Source organism: Orycteropus afer, unplaced genomic scaffold (genome assembly GCF_000298275.1).
Source record: "Orycteropus afer afer isolate SDZICR_OR568_19922 unplaced genomic scaffold, OryAfe1.0 scaffold00325, whole genome shotgun sequence".
Taxonomy (NCBI): domain Eukaryota; kingdom Metazoa; phylum Chordata; class Mammalia; order Tubulidentata; family Orycteropodidae; genus Orycteropus; species Orycteropus afer.
The window spans coordinates 3,674,119-3,684,732 of record NW_006921912.1 but is presented as its reverse complement, the minus strand read 5'-3'; the positions used below and the strand labels follow the sequence as shown (position 1 = coordinate 3,684,732).

The following is a 10,614-nucleotide window of genomic DNA, read 5'->3' as shown; positions in this document are numbered from 1 at the left end:
CATCCTTCTTTTCAAAGTCCTCCTCAGTGCAGCTTGTACATCTTTGTTTCTTAAATTGTACATGAAAGGATTCATCATTGACCCCACAAAGGTATAAAAAAAAATGGGCCTTTATCTTGATATGGAAATCCTGAAGAAGGCTTAAGATACATGAAACCAACTAATCCTAAGAAAAGGAAACAGAAATTATGTAGGAGTGGATGGTACTTAAGGCCTTAGACCTGGCCACCTGTGTAGTGAATGTGGAGAATATTGGAAAGACTAAGGTGTAAGAGGTAAAGATGGTGATATTAGCACAGGTGCATTGATGCTCACTATAATGAAAGGTACTAGAACAATGATATAGTTGTTTGTACAGGAGAAGAGAAGAGGTGATATATCACACATGAAATAATTGATTATATTGTCATTACAGAAGAAAAGTCTCAGCATGGGCCCTGTGTGGCACTAACAAAACCCATCCCATATGTGCCCATTATCAGTGTGAAACAGATCTAAGGGGACATAATGACTTTATAAAACAGGGGTTTACAGACTGCCATGTATCAGTCATAGGCCATTAGTGTTAAAACACAACACTCATCAATAGCAAAAAATGTGAGGACATAAATCTAGCTCAAGCACTCTGCATAAGTGATGATATTCTTTTTTACAAAAGTCATCAGCATTCTGGGGCTTATGACACAAAAGTAGCAGAGATCAATGAAGGAAAAATTGAAGAGAAAATAGTACATGGGAAAGTGAGGGTGAGGATTCAGTCGGATTAGAACAAACAAGTCAATGTTTCCCACCACAGTGACCACATAGATTCCTAAGAAAAGGAGGAAGAGAGGCAGCTGGAGCTCTGACTGCTGTGTTAAACCAGTAGGATAAACTCAGACACCAGGGAGTCATTTCCTGGGACTATTTTCCTCTAGGATATATCTGTGGGAACAGGACAAAGCAGTAATATTAATATATGTATCCGGTACTAAAAAAAAAAAAAAAAAAAGGAATGATCCTACATACATGAAATATCTAAAATAGACTAGTTCATTAAGACAAAAGAAGATTAGTGGTTGCCAGGAACTACAGGGAAGAGGAAGTGGGGAGTTAGAAGAAAACGAACAAACAAAAATATGCTTCTTTATGTATGACTAACTGGTATATTTTAGTTCAATTTTCATTCAATAAACCCTTATTTATTGTTTTTTGACCCATGACATATCAGGTACTATGCCCCAGACATATAACTAGAAATACAAGAAGATGAGCAGAAGTTTTTTTTGTTGTTGTTGTTTTGTTTTGTTTTTTTAAAAGCATAACCATATGTATCCACTCAATCACACCATATTAATTTTGAGACCTACTTGGGAGAATGATCTGTATGCCTTTATTTCCCAATTTTTTAAAGGTTAAGAGAATGTATAAAACTGTATATCAAAAGAACATGGAGTGAAAGTTCTATAGGGATCCGATTCAGGAATTGTGTGACTGCTCTTGACTATACAGCACCTCTGCTCAATGTCTATGTTGACAGTCCAATAGGCATACCTCAGGATCACTGCTGAGTGAAGCAGAGATTTGAAACATTTCCAGAAGCCCTTGGCTCCCATACATGAAATCTGGAAGAAGAATAACAAGACAGATAAAATTTAATATTCACCCTTCTGTATGAGAACTTAAGTGGAAGACCTTGTAAACTCCTCTCTCTTGTTCCTGTAGAAGATAAATGTCTCTGATTAATGTTAGAGATAAAGACCAAGAACAGAGACTTTTTTTTAATTGTTATTGTCTTTGTTTTGGGTGAGTTTTGGGCTGAAGGAGCCAGAGCACAATCCTCAGAATCCCAGATTCTTAGAAGCTATGAAATAAGGACATGTTTTATGATTGTGGGAGTGTGGGTTTTCCCAAAGTATCCTTTCCAGGTGAAGATGTAGTAAATAACATCTACTAGTGCCAACACACCACCTGGTAATATAACCCAAGAGATTTTTATGAGTTGAGATATCCTAGGGATCTGATTAAAAACTGGAAAACAAGTTTCCACAGAGTTTTCCAAGAGGTGTGGTTTGCAGAAAAAAATCAATAGCCTACTCTATAATTTTAGCCTAATTAATGAGAATGACATTGACTTATTTTAAGTATGCCATTTTACTTACCTTCTGACTTCTGACCAAATGGAATACATCTCCAAATAGAAAAACATATGACCTTTTCTGTAACCACAGTTGGTTATTTCTAGCATCTATCACCATAAGAAATATATATATTTATTTGTTTGTTCATTACATCTTCCCTGAAGACTTACATACACTTTCATGTACCCACATACACTTGAATCTAATCTCTACAAAGGCAGAGATTTTTTCTATTTTCTTCATTTATATTTCTGTTGTATTTAAAACAATTCTTGGTATATGTAGTTGTTGTTGTTGTTGTTATTTGCCATCAAGTCGGCCCCGACTCCTAGCGACCCCTCCTTGGGTTTCCGAGGCAGTTATCACTACAGAAGTAGGATTGCCCAACCTTCCTTCCGAGGAGTGGCTGGTGGGTTTGAACCGCCAGCCTCCTGGTTAGCAGTCAAGTGCCTTGTAGTAGGTTCTCAATAAATATTTTTATATAAAATGATGAAAGAAGGAAAAGCCTTTTTCCAATTTCCTGCAATCTACACTGGATTCTACAACAGAATTCTTGCCAAGGAGGCAAAGGCTTGTGCAGTGTCAAAAACTCTCTCAGTAGAACAAGCTTGAGAAAGGTAAATTATCAATAAGGCATGCAAAGGCCACAGACAAAGTCTTAGAGGCCACTAAAAGTGTACTGGTTATTGAGATCATAGAGAGAACAGAATCTACCTCTTCCCAAAATATCACAGAAAACACTTCTATAGATTCTCAGACAGGTTCCAAGGTCTCCCTAAAGAATTTCAGCATAAACAGAAAAATAATTAGATTTGGATCAATATAGTAAATTCTCAAGTGCCAAGATCAAGGAGCTGCTTATTTCAGGAGTTCATTAGAAACCACTCAGATTATTGTGTTTCTTTGACACTGGATTAAAATAAAAAATTGACTTAAAAAGTTTAATATACAGGATTCTGGTAGATAAGACTCAAGTTAGAAAAACAGGAGGACACAGTAAACTGTAGGGCACATTATAAAAGACTGTAAAGAATACAAAAATACCCTGAATTAATGATGACATTGTGAGTGATCCAAAGAAACAACATATGCAAGTGACAAGGGAAGATTTATCAGGACTTCTCACAAAGGGGATAGAAATAGACAAAAATTTCCAAGGAGAAAAGAACAAAGCAAATCAAACACAGCCAAATGGAATTGTATGATAAGATGGAGTAATCCAACATTAGGTTCTTGGAGGTCTCAGAAGAAGAAGAGAGAAAGAAAGAGAAATAATTTCCAAGGTGTAGAGACAATACGTTTTCCAGACATGAATAAAGAATATAAACTGCAAATTCAGGAAGTTAGGCATATTCCAAACAAAATGAATCCAAAGTGATTTACACCAAGCCACTTTGTAATCAAATTCTTGAAAACCAAAGACTATGAAAGAATCCAAGAAGCAGCAAGAGAAAACAGTAAGATTAACTGCAAATTTCTATTCAAAAAGCCTGGAGACTAGAAGGTGATGGAATGGTATATATATATATATAAGCTCTGGTAGCATAGTGGCTAAGGCACTTGACTGCTCACCAGAAGGCTGGCGGTTCAAACCCACCAGCCACTCCTTGCAAGGAAGGTTGGGCATTCCTACTTCCATAGTGATACTGCCTCGGAAACCCAAGGAGGGGTCGCTATGAGTCAGGGCCGACTCGATGGCAAACAACAACAACAAATATATATATATATATATAGTACTGAAAGAAAGAAATTGTTGACCCCATATTCTTTACTTAGCTAAGTTTTTCTTCAAAATGACGATGAAATCAAGATATTCTTAAATAAATAAAAAGTTGGGGAAAGTTGTTACCACCAAACCTACATTGCAAGAATTACTAAAGGTAAAGAAAATAGCATGATACTAAAAGCTGCACATGGAAAATAAAACTTAAAAGTAAAATAAAAGAGAAATCTCTGATAAAGGTAATGGCATGAGCAAATGAAAAGGCAACTTGTGTAATATCTTCAGAGATAAATGTACTAGTTAAGTTCTACAAGCATTATAACAACAAATGCATAAGAAATAAGTATAAAATAACTCTAACAGACACAGGATGTAAATATGATTGGAGTCACAACAACAGAGATAAGAGAGGGAGGGACGAAATAGGAACAGAGTTTTAGCATATTAATGTTGTATGTTACATGTTTGTTAAATGTCAGTATCAAGCTAAAATAAGACGGTATAAATGTAAGTGGTAAATGCAATTTTTGTAATAACTACTAAAAGAATATTTTAAAACTATACATAGAAGGGAAGAAGATATCAAAAACACTAAACATAAAAATAATACAAAAATATTGGCATTATAAGACAATACTAAAAAATAAATAAATAAATAAATAACACTGCCATCGAGTGGATTCCAACTCATAACAACCCTCACTGGGTTTCCCAGGTGGTAAATCTTTATGGAAGTAGATTGTCCAGTCTTCCTTCCACAGAGTGGCTGGTGGGTTTGAACCACAAACCTCTGGTTAGCAATCAAATGCCTTAAGCACTATGCCACCAGAGCTTCTTAAGACAATATAAGACCAACAAAAGACAATTAGCAAAATGAATGAAGTAGGTCCTTCCTTTTCAATAAGTACCTTAAATGTAAATTGTTTAAGCCCTCCACTTAAAAGGCAGATAGTGGCAGAATGGATTTAAAAACATAATCCATTTTTATGCTGTTTATAACAGACACATCTTAGACCCAAGGGTACAAATAGACTAAAAGTGAAAGAATGGAAAAGAATATTCCATGCAACTGAAAAACTGGTTGCCAACAGGGAATTCCTACTCGTAGTGACACTATGGAGCACAGGAGAACTACCCAATATGGTTTTGTTTCGAAGACTGAAATTGTTATGGAAGTTGACTGTCACATCTTACTCTTGAAGAGCAGTTGGTGGGTTCAAACCACTAAAATTTCTGTTAGTAATTGAATGCATTAAGAACTATATAACCAGGGCCCTTTTTCCCTGCAATCAGTAACCAAAAAGAGAAACTTTGGTTACATAATGGGTAAGTCATTTGGCTGCTAATCAGAAGTTCAGTGATTGAAATCCACCACCTGCTCTACTGAAAGAAGATGAGGCAATATATTTCCATAAAGATGTAAACCCCTGGAGACCCAGTGGGGGTCACTAGATTGCTATGATTATGACTTGGTAGCAGTGGGTTTGGCCTTTTGTTTTGTTTTGTTTTAGTAACTAGAAAAAAAAACAAGAGTAGCATTACTGATATCAGATAAAATAGACTTTAAATAAAAACATAAAAGATGGATGAAGGAAATTACATAACACTAAGAGGTCAATTCATAAATAAAATATAACAATTATAAATATATATGCACCTAACATCAATATTCCAAAATTGTTAAACAAATACTAGCAGACCTGAGAAGAGTAATAGACAGTGCCACAATAATAGTTGGGATCTTCAACATACCTTTTGATACTAGACACAACATCTAAAATGAAGATAAATAAAGACACAGAGGACCTAAACAATACCATCAACCAATTGAAGCCAATGAACATACAGGTTTCCCCCACTATCTAAAAGTAAAGCATTCCGATGAAAACTTTTGTAAACCAAAATGACATAAAGCAAAGAAGCAATTCTCATTCGTTTGTATGAGATTGAGGATTCCCAAACCCAAAAAATAACCTCCCATATTGTACTAAATAAGTCATAAAACCTAAAATAATACTAACATACAGTGATCACAGACACAATTCAAAGCTATGGCAGCTGAATGCTGAGATGCCTAGTATAGTGTGTACAGAAGGAGTGGGACAATATCACTCTCGCTGCTTTTTCACTTAGCAATATGCATTCAAGGTTCTTTTGAACCTGTTTATGGGTTGATGGCTCATTTTCCTATTGCTAAATCATAGTCCCTTGTATGGATGTACTAGTTTCTTTATCCATTCATCTATTTGAGGATGTGATTGTTTCTAGCTTTTGGTGATTATAAATAGAACTGTTATAAACATTCTTCTGCAGGTCTTTGTGTGGATATAAATTTTCAAATCAATTGGGTAAATGCTTAAGACCTAGATGGCTGGACTGTTAAACTACTTTTAATTTTGTAAGTAACTGCCACAACGTCTTCCAAACCACTTTGTATTTCCATTAGGAATGATTGAAGGGTCCTTCAAGGCTGTTGTTGTTGTTGTTTGCCGTCGAGTCGACCCCGACTCATAGCGACCCCTCCCTGGGTTTCCCAGGCAGTATTACTACGGAAGTAGGATTGCCCAACCTTCCTTCTGAGGACTGTTGTTGTTGTTGTTGTTATGTGCCATCGAGTCGGCCCCGACTTATAGTATCTTCAAATCACTCTTGGCTCTTTATTCATATCACCTTCTTTTCTGTGTCAAATCTCCTTTTGCCTCCTTCATGAGAATACATGAGATTGCATTCAACACCCACATAGATAATCCAGGATAATCCTGCAATCTAAAAATCCATAAATTAATCACAGTCTTTGCCATATAATGTAACATTTACAAGGTGCAGGGATTAAGATATAGGTATCTTTTGAGAGCCTGTTTTCCAGCCTACCACATACTTAACAGTGAAAAAGACCCCACATAACTGTTTAAGCAAAAGCCAAGAAGAGATAGACTGGCCAGACAGCATACCATTCCACAGCTAGTTTTAGACAGGAAAGAACTACAAGAAAAAAAATATAGATAGATAGCATAAATTTTAGAATTAAAGTAAAGAAATCTGAGCCTCTGAAACTGTTTCAAGGAAGAAAGAATACCTTGGGGGCTTGTAGCTCTGGGGAAATTAATTCAAAGCCCTGAGAACAATTCTCCTGCTATGATTTCCCCCAAAGCCTTTTGAGACTAGAAATTACTAAACTGCGTTTACATTCTGTGCCACTCAATCATTTGGGACTCATTTGGTTTCTCAAATTAGTGCTTCATGTCAGAAATTTTTAATCCTCAGTGCAGAGGAGTGAATGGCCTCCTTTGTGATTCCCATCATTAAGTCCAGGAGCACATTTTTAAATGAGGTAGGTCCAGGGGCATAGTCATTTGTTATTTCTATTACTTGTTACATTCTTCTGGGATTACATTAGTAAAAGTTTAGATGATTTCTTTAACACCAGATAGATATGTTGATTGAGTTATCCACCAAATTGGGGTGGATTTCCATGTTGTAGCAAAGTGGTAAGGAGAGTGGGCTCTCAAGACAGAAAGCCTGAGTTTCAATCTAGACTTCTCCACTTACAAACTGAGATTTTAGGCAAGTTATTTAACTTCTCTGACCTTTGTTATCATCATTGTAAAATGACACAATAATTGTTGTGGGGATTAAATTATTTAATTCATGTAAAATAAAAACTCTGTCAGCCACATAGAGAGTCTGTTAGTGTTTGTTCTCTTTCCCCACATTCATATCCACCTATAACAACAGCCTGAACTTTTTACCTAACTGCCTGCTGATTACTTATAGTTTATGTTTGAAAGATGTCTCAAGATCAAAGAATTCCCAACTGAATTCAGCATTATGAATTCCCAGAATGCTCATTCCCTGGTAATTATTTTCATCATTTAGAACCAATGACCAACAAATCATGTTTTCACCCTAACCTCTTCCTTCTCACTCACCATCTTCATCCTGTCTCCAAGTCATGAAAAGTATATCTTCTTGAATCCCAGGTCTGAAATTTCTTTAGATTATACTTGTTTGGTAATATTCTCTTTATCTCATGTTTAGATTAGTCCAATAGTTTTTTCACCTGTGCAAACACACGCAGACACACACACACCTTCTCTTCCTCCCCAACATTCTTCACAATATATTTATAATTATACATTGGGTCAGGTCAATACTTCATAGTTACATTATGAAGATTATTTTCAAATATTATGTAGAACTCATCAATCAAATATTATAATGATGTTATTTTTCTTTCCTTTTTGTTTTCCTTGAAGTGAATATCTTCATTTGGTTAATATTTTACAATTTTCATGATACAACTCTAAGGTCTTCCCTGTTGTATGAGTCTCTTTGCAGTATATTTAGTTACTCACATTCTGTCAATTTCATTTATTTAAAGACTACTTCTAAGGAAACTTCTGATGCACTCCAGCCTTGGTAGTATGCCCTTCAGCTTTGTTGCTTGCACACACACACAAACACACACACACACGTACACACTCACATCTTTAAATCTCCTTTCCAAATTTTTCTTCACCTCTTTCTGGCATTGGATCCCATGTTTCCTAGATTCTGTTTTCTTTTTTCTTGGTTTTCTTCTTCATTTGGATGCAACAAATGCTTCACCAGCCTCCTGATTAAAAGGTGCATGAAATGCAAATTTTAGTGACTTCCATATCTTAAATTGCCTTTATTTTACCTTCCTATTTTATTAGCAGTTGGGTTGAGTAGAAATTTCTAGTTTAAAAATTATTTTCTGTGGAAGGCAGCATTAAATTCACCCAAAGAATTTGGCCATTGTTCCTGATTCCTGGAAGTTAACCTCTAAACTTTTGAAATTCCGCAAGTGATATCTTTTTGATCATGGAGGGCTCCAGATCACGCCTGATATTTTATGCTAATAACATGATACACGACAAGGAATGGCTAAGCCACAAAGACCTTCCTTGAGATACCAGCTGTCCTTTCAGGAGTAGTAAGGAAATAAAGATTGAAGTCAAGCATATGGTCAATGAGTAAATCAACCATGCTTGTGTAATGACACTTCAACAAAGATCTGCACATCAAAACTCAGATGAGCTTCCCTGCTTTATAATACATTGATGTACAAGAGAGTGATGAATTCTGACTCCACTAAGAGAGTGCACAGAAGCTTCATTTTTAGGATCCTCCCAGACTTTACCTCATGCCTCTCTTCTTCTGGCTAATTCTAATTTGTATTCTTTTTTGATACAATAGAACTAAAATTATAAATTTAGCACCCTCCTTAGTTCTCTGACCCATTCTAGTGAATTATTGAACCTCAGAGGTTAATGGAAACCACCAAATTTGTAGCCAGTAGGTCAGAAGTGTGGGTAGCCCAGGAATCCCAAACTTACCACAGGTGTCTGAAGTGAGGGCAGTTTTGTGCAGAATTATGCTTTCAACTGTGAAATCTGTTCTAACCTCAGAAATTAGGGCCAAAATAATTTCATTTCCCTATCTCTCAGAAAGGAGCTCTGGTGGTATAGTGCCTAACACATTTGACTGTTAACCAGAAGGTTGATGGTTCAAACCCACAAAGCCACTCCACAGAAGACTAGGCAATCTACTTCCATAAGGATTTACTACCTTGGAAACTCAAAGGGGGTCACTATGTGTCGGAATCCACTTCATGGCAGTGAGAGTTTTTTTTTTTTTTTTTTTTTTAATCTCTCAGAATTTTTAAATCCTTTGACCTATTATTGAGGAGCTCATTGCTTCCCTAAATCTTGACCTTTTTTTTTTTTTTCATTGTTTTTCTCTCTCTGGAATCTTTAAAAATATATATTTGTTTCTACTACTCTGAAAGCTCACAATGATGTGTTATGCAATATACCTATTTTTAGAAATTGGAATAAATTTCTATTATCCCTGTTTGGAAATTCAAGTCCTTTAGTTCTGGAAATTTTTTCTTGGATTATACCAATGATTTTTTTTTTTTCTTCTCCTGGCACTCTGTTCTCTCTGGAGCTTCTATTACTCAGAGTTTGAAGTCCTATAAGATTTTTTCATTTGTATTATATTTTCTCTTCTATTTTTCCATTTCTTTACTCTCAGGGGAAAACAAAAATCTTGACTTTATGTTTCAACCAATTTATTATATAGCCATTGTGTCTTTGTTTTTTATTTCATTTTTCATTCTTAAGAGGTCAACTGTTCTAAGGGCAGGTTGTCTTGATGTTTTCCTTGCATTGCTTGTCTCCAAGTTGTTCATTTTTTTTTTTTTTTTTTTAGGTTTATTTCATGTTATACTCTCTTTATATATTTCAGTATACCAACATATCAACTTACATTAAAGACTTCTTGTTGTTGTTATTAGATGCCATCACATCAGCTTCAACTCATAGCAATCCTATGTTCAACAGAACAAAGCACTGCCAGGTACTGTGCCATCCTCACAATATTTTCTATGCTTGAGCCCAGCATCGCAACCACTATGTCAATCTATCTCATTAAGAATATACTCCTTTTTCACTGACATTCTACTTTACCACTCATGACATCCTTCTCTAGGGCCTGGTCCCTTCTGACAACATGACCAAAGTTGGTGAGAGGAAGTCTGGCCATTCTCACTTATAAAGAGCATTGAGGCTGTATTTTGTCCAGGAGAGGTTTATTCAATCTTCTGGCAGTATTTTCAGTATTCTTCTTCAACACCACAATTCAAATGCATCAGTTCTTGTTGTTGTTGTTGTTGTTGTTATGTGCCATTGAGTCGGACCCGACTCATAGCGACCCCTCCTTGGGTTTCTGAGGCAGTATCACTAC

General features: G+C 35.8%; 1 pseudogene; it reads right to left on the bottom strand.

Moving 5' to 3' along the window:
• Positions 1-261: 261 nt before the first annotated feature.
• The window catches only part of LOC103206652, a 32,631-nt pseudogene continuing 22,278 nt past the window's right edge, over positions 262-10,614 (bottom strand).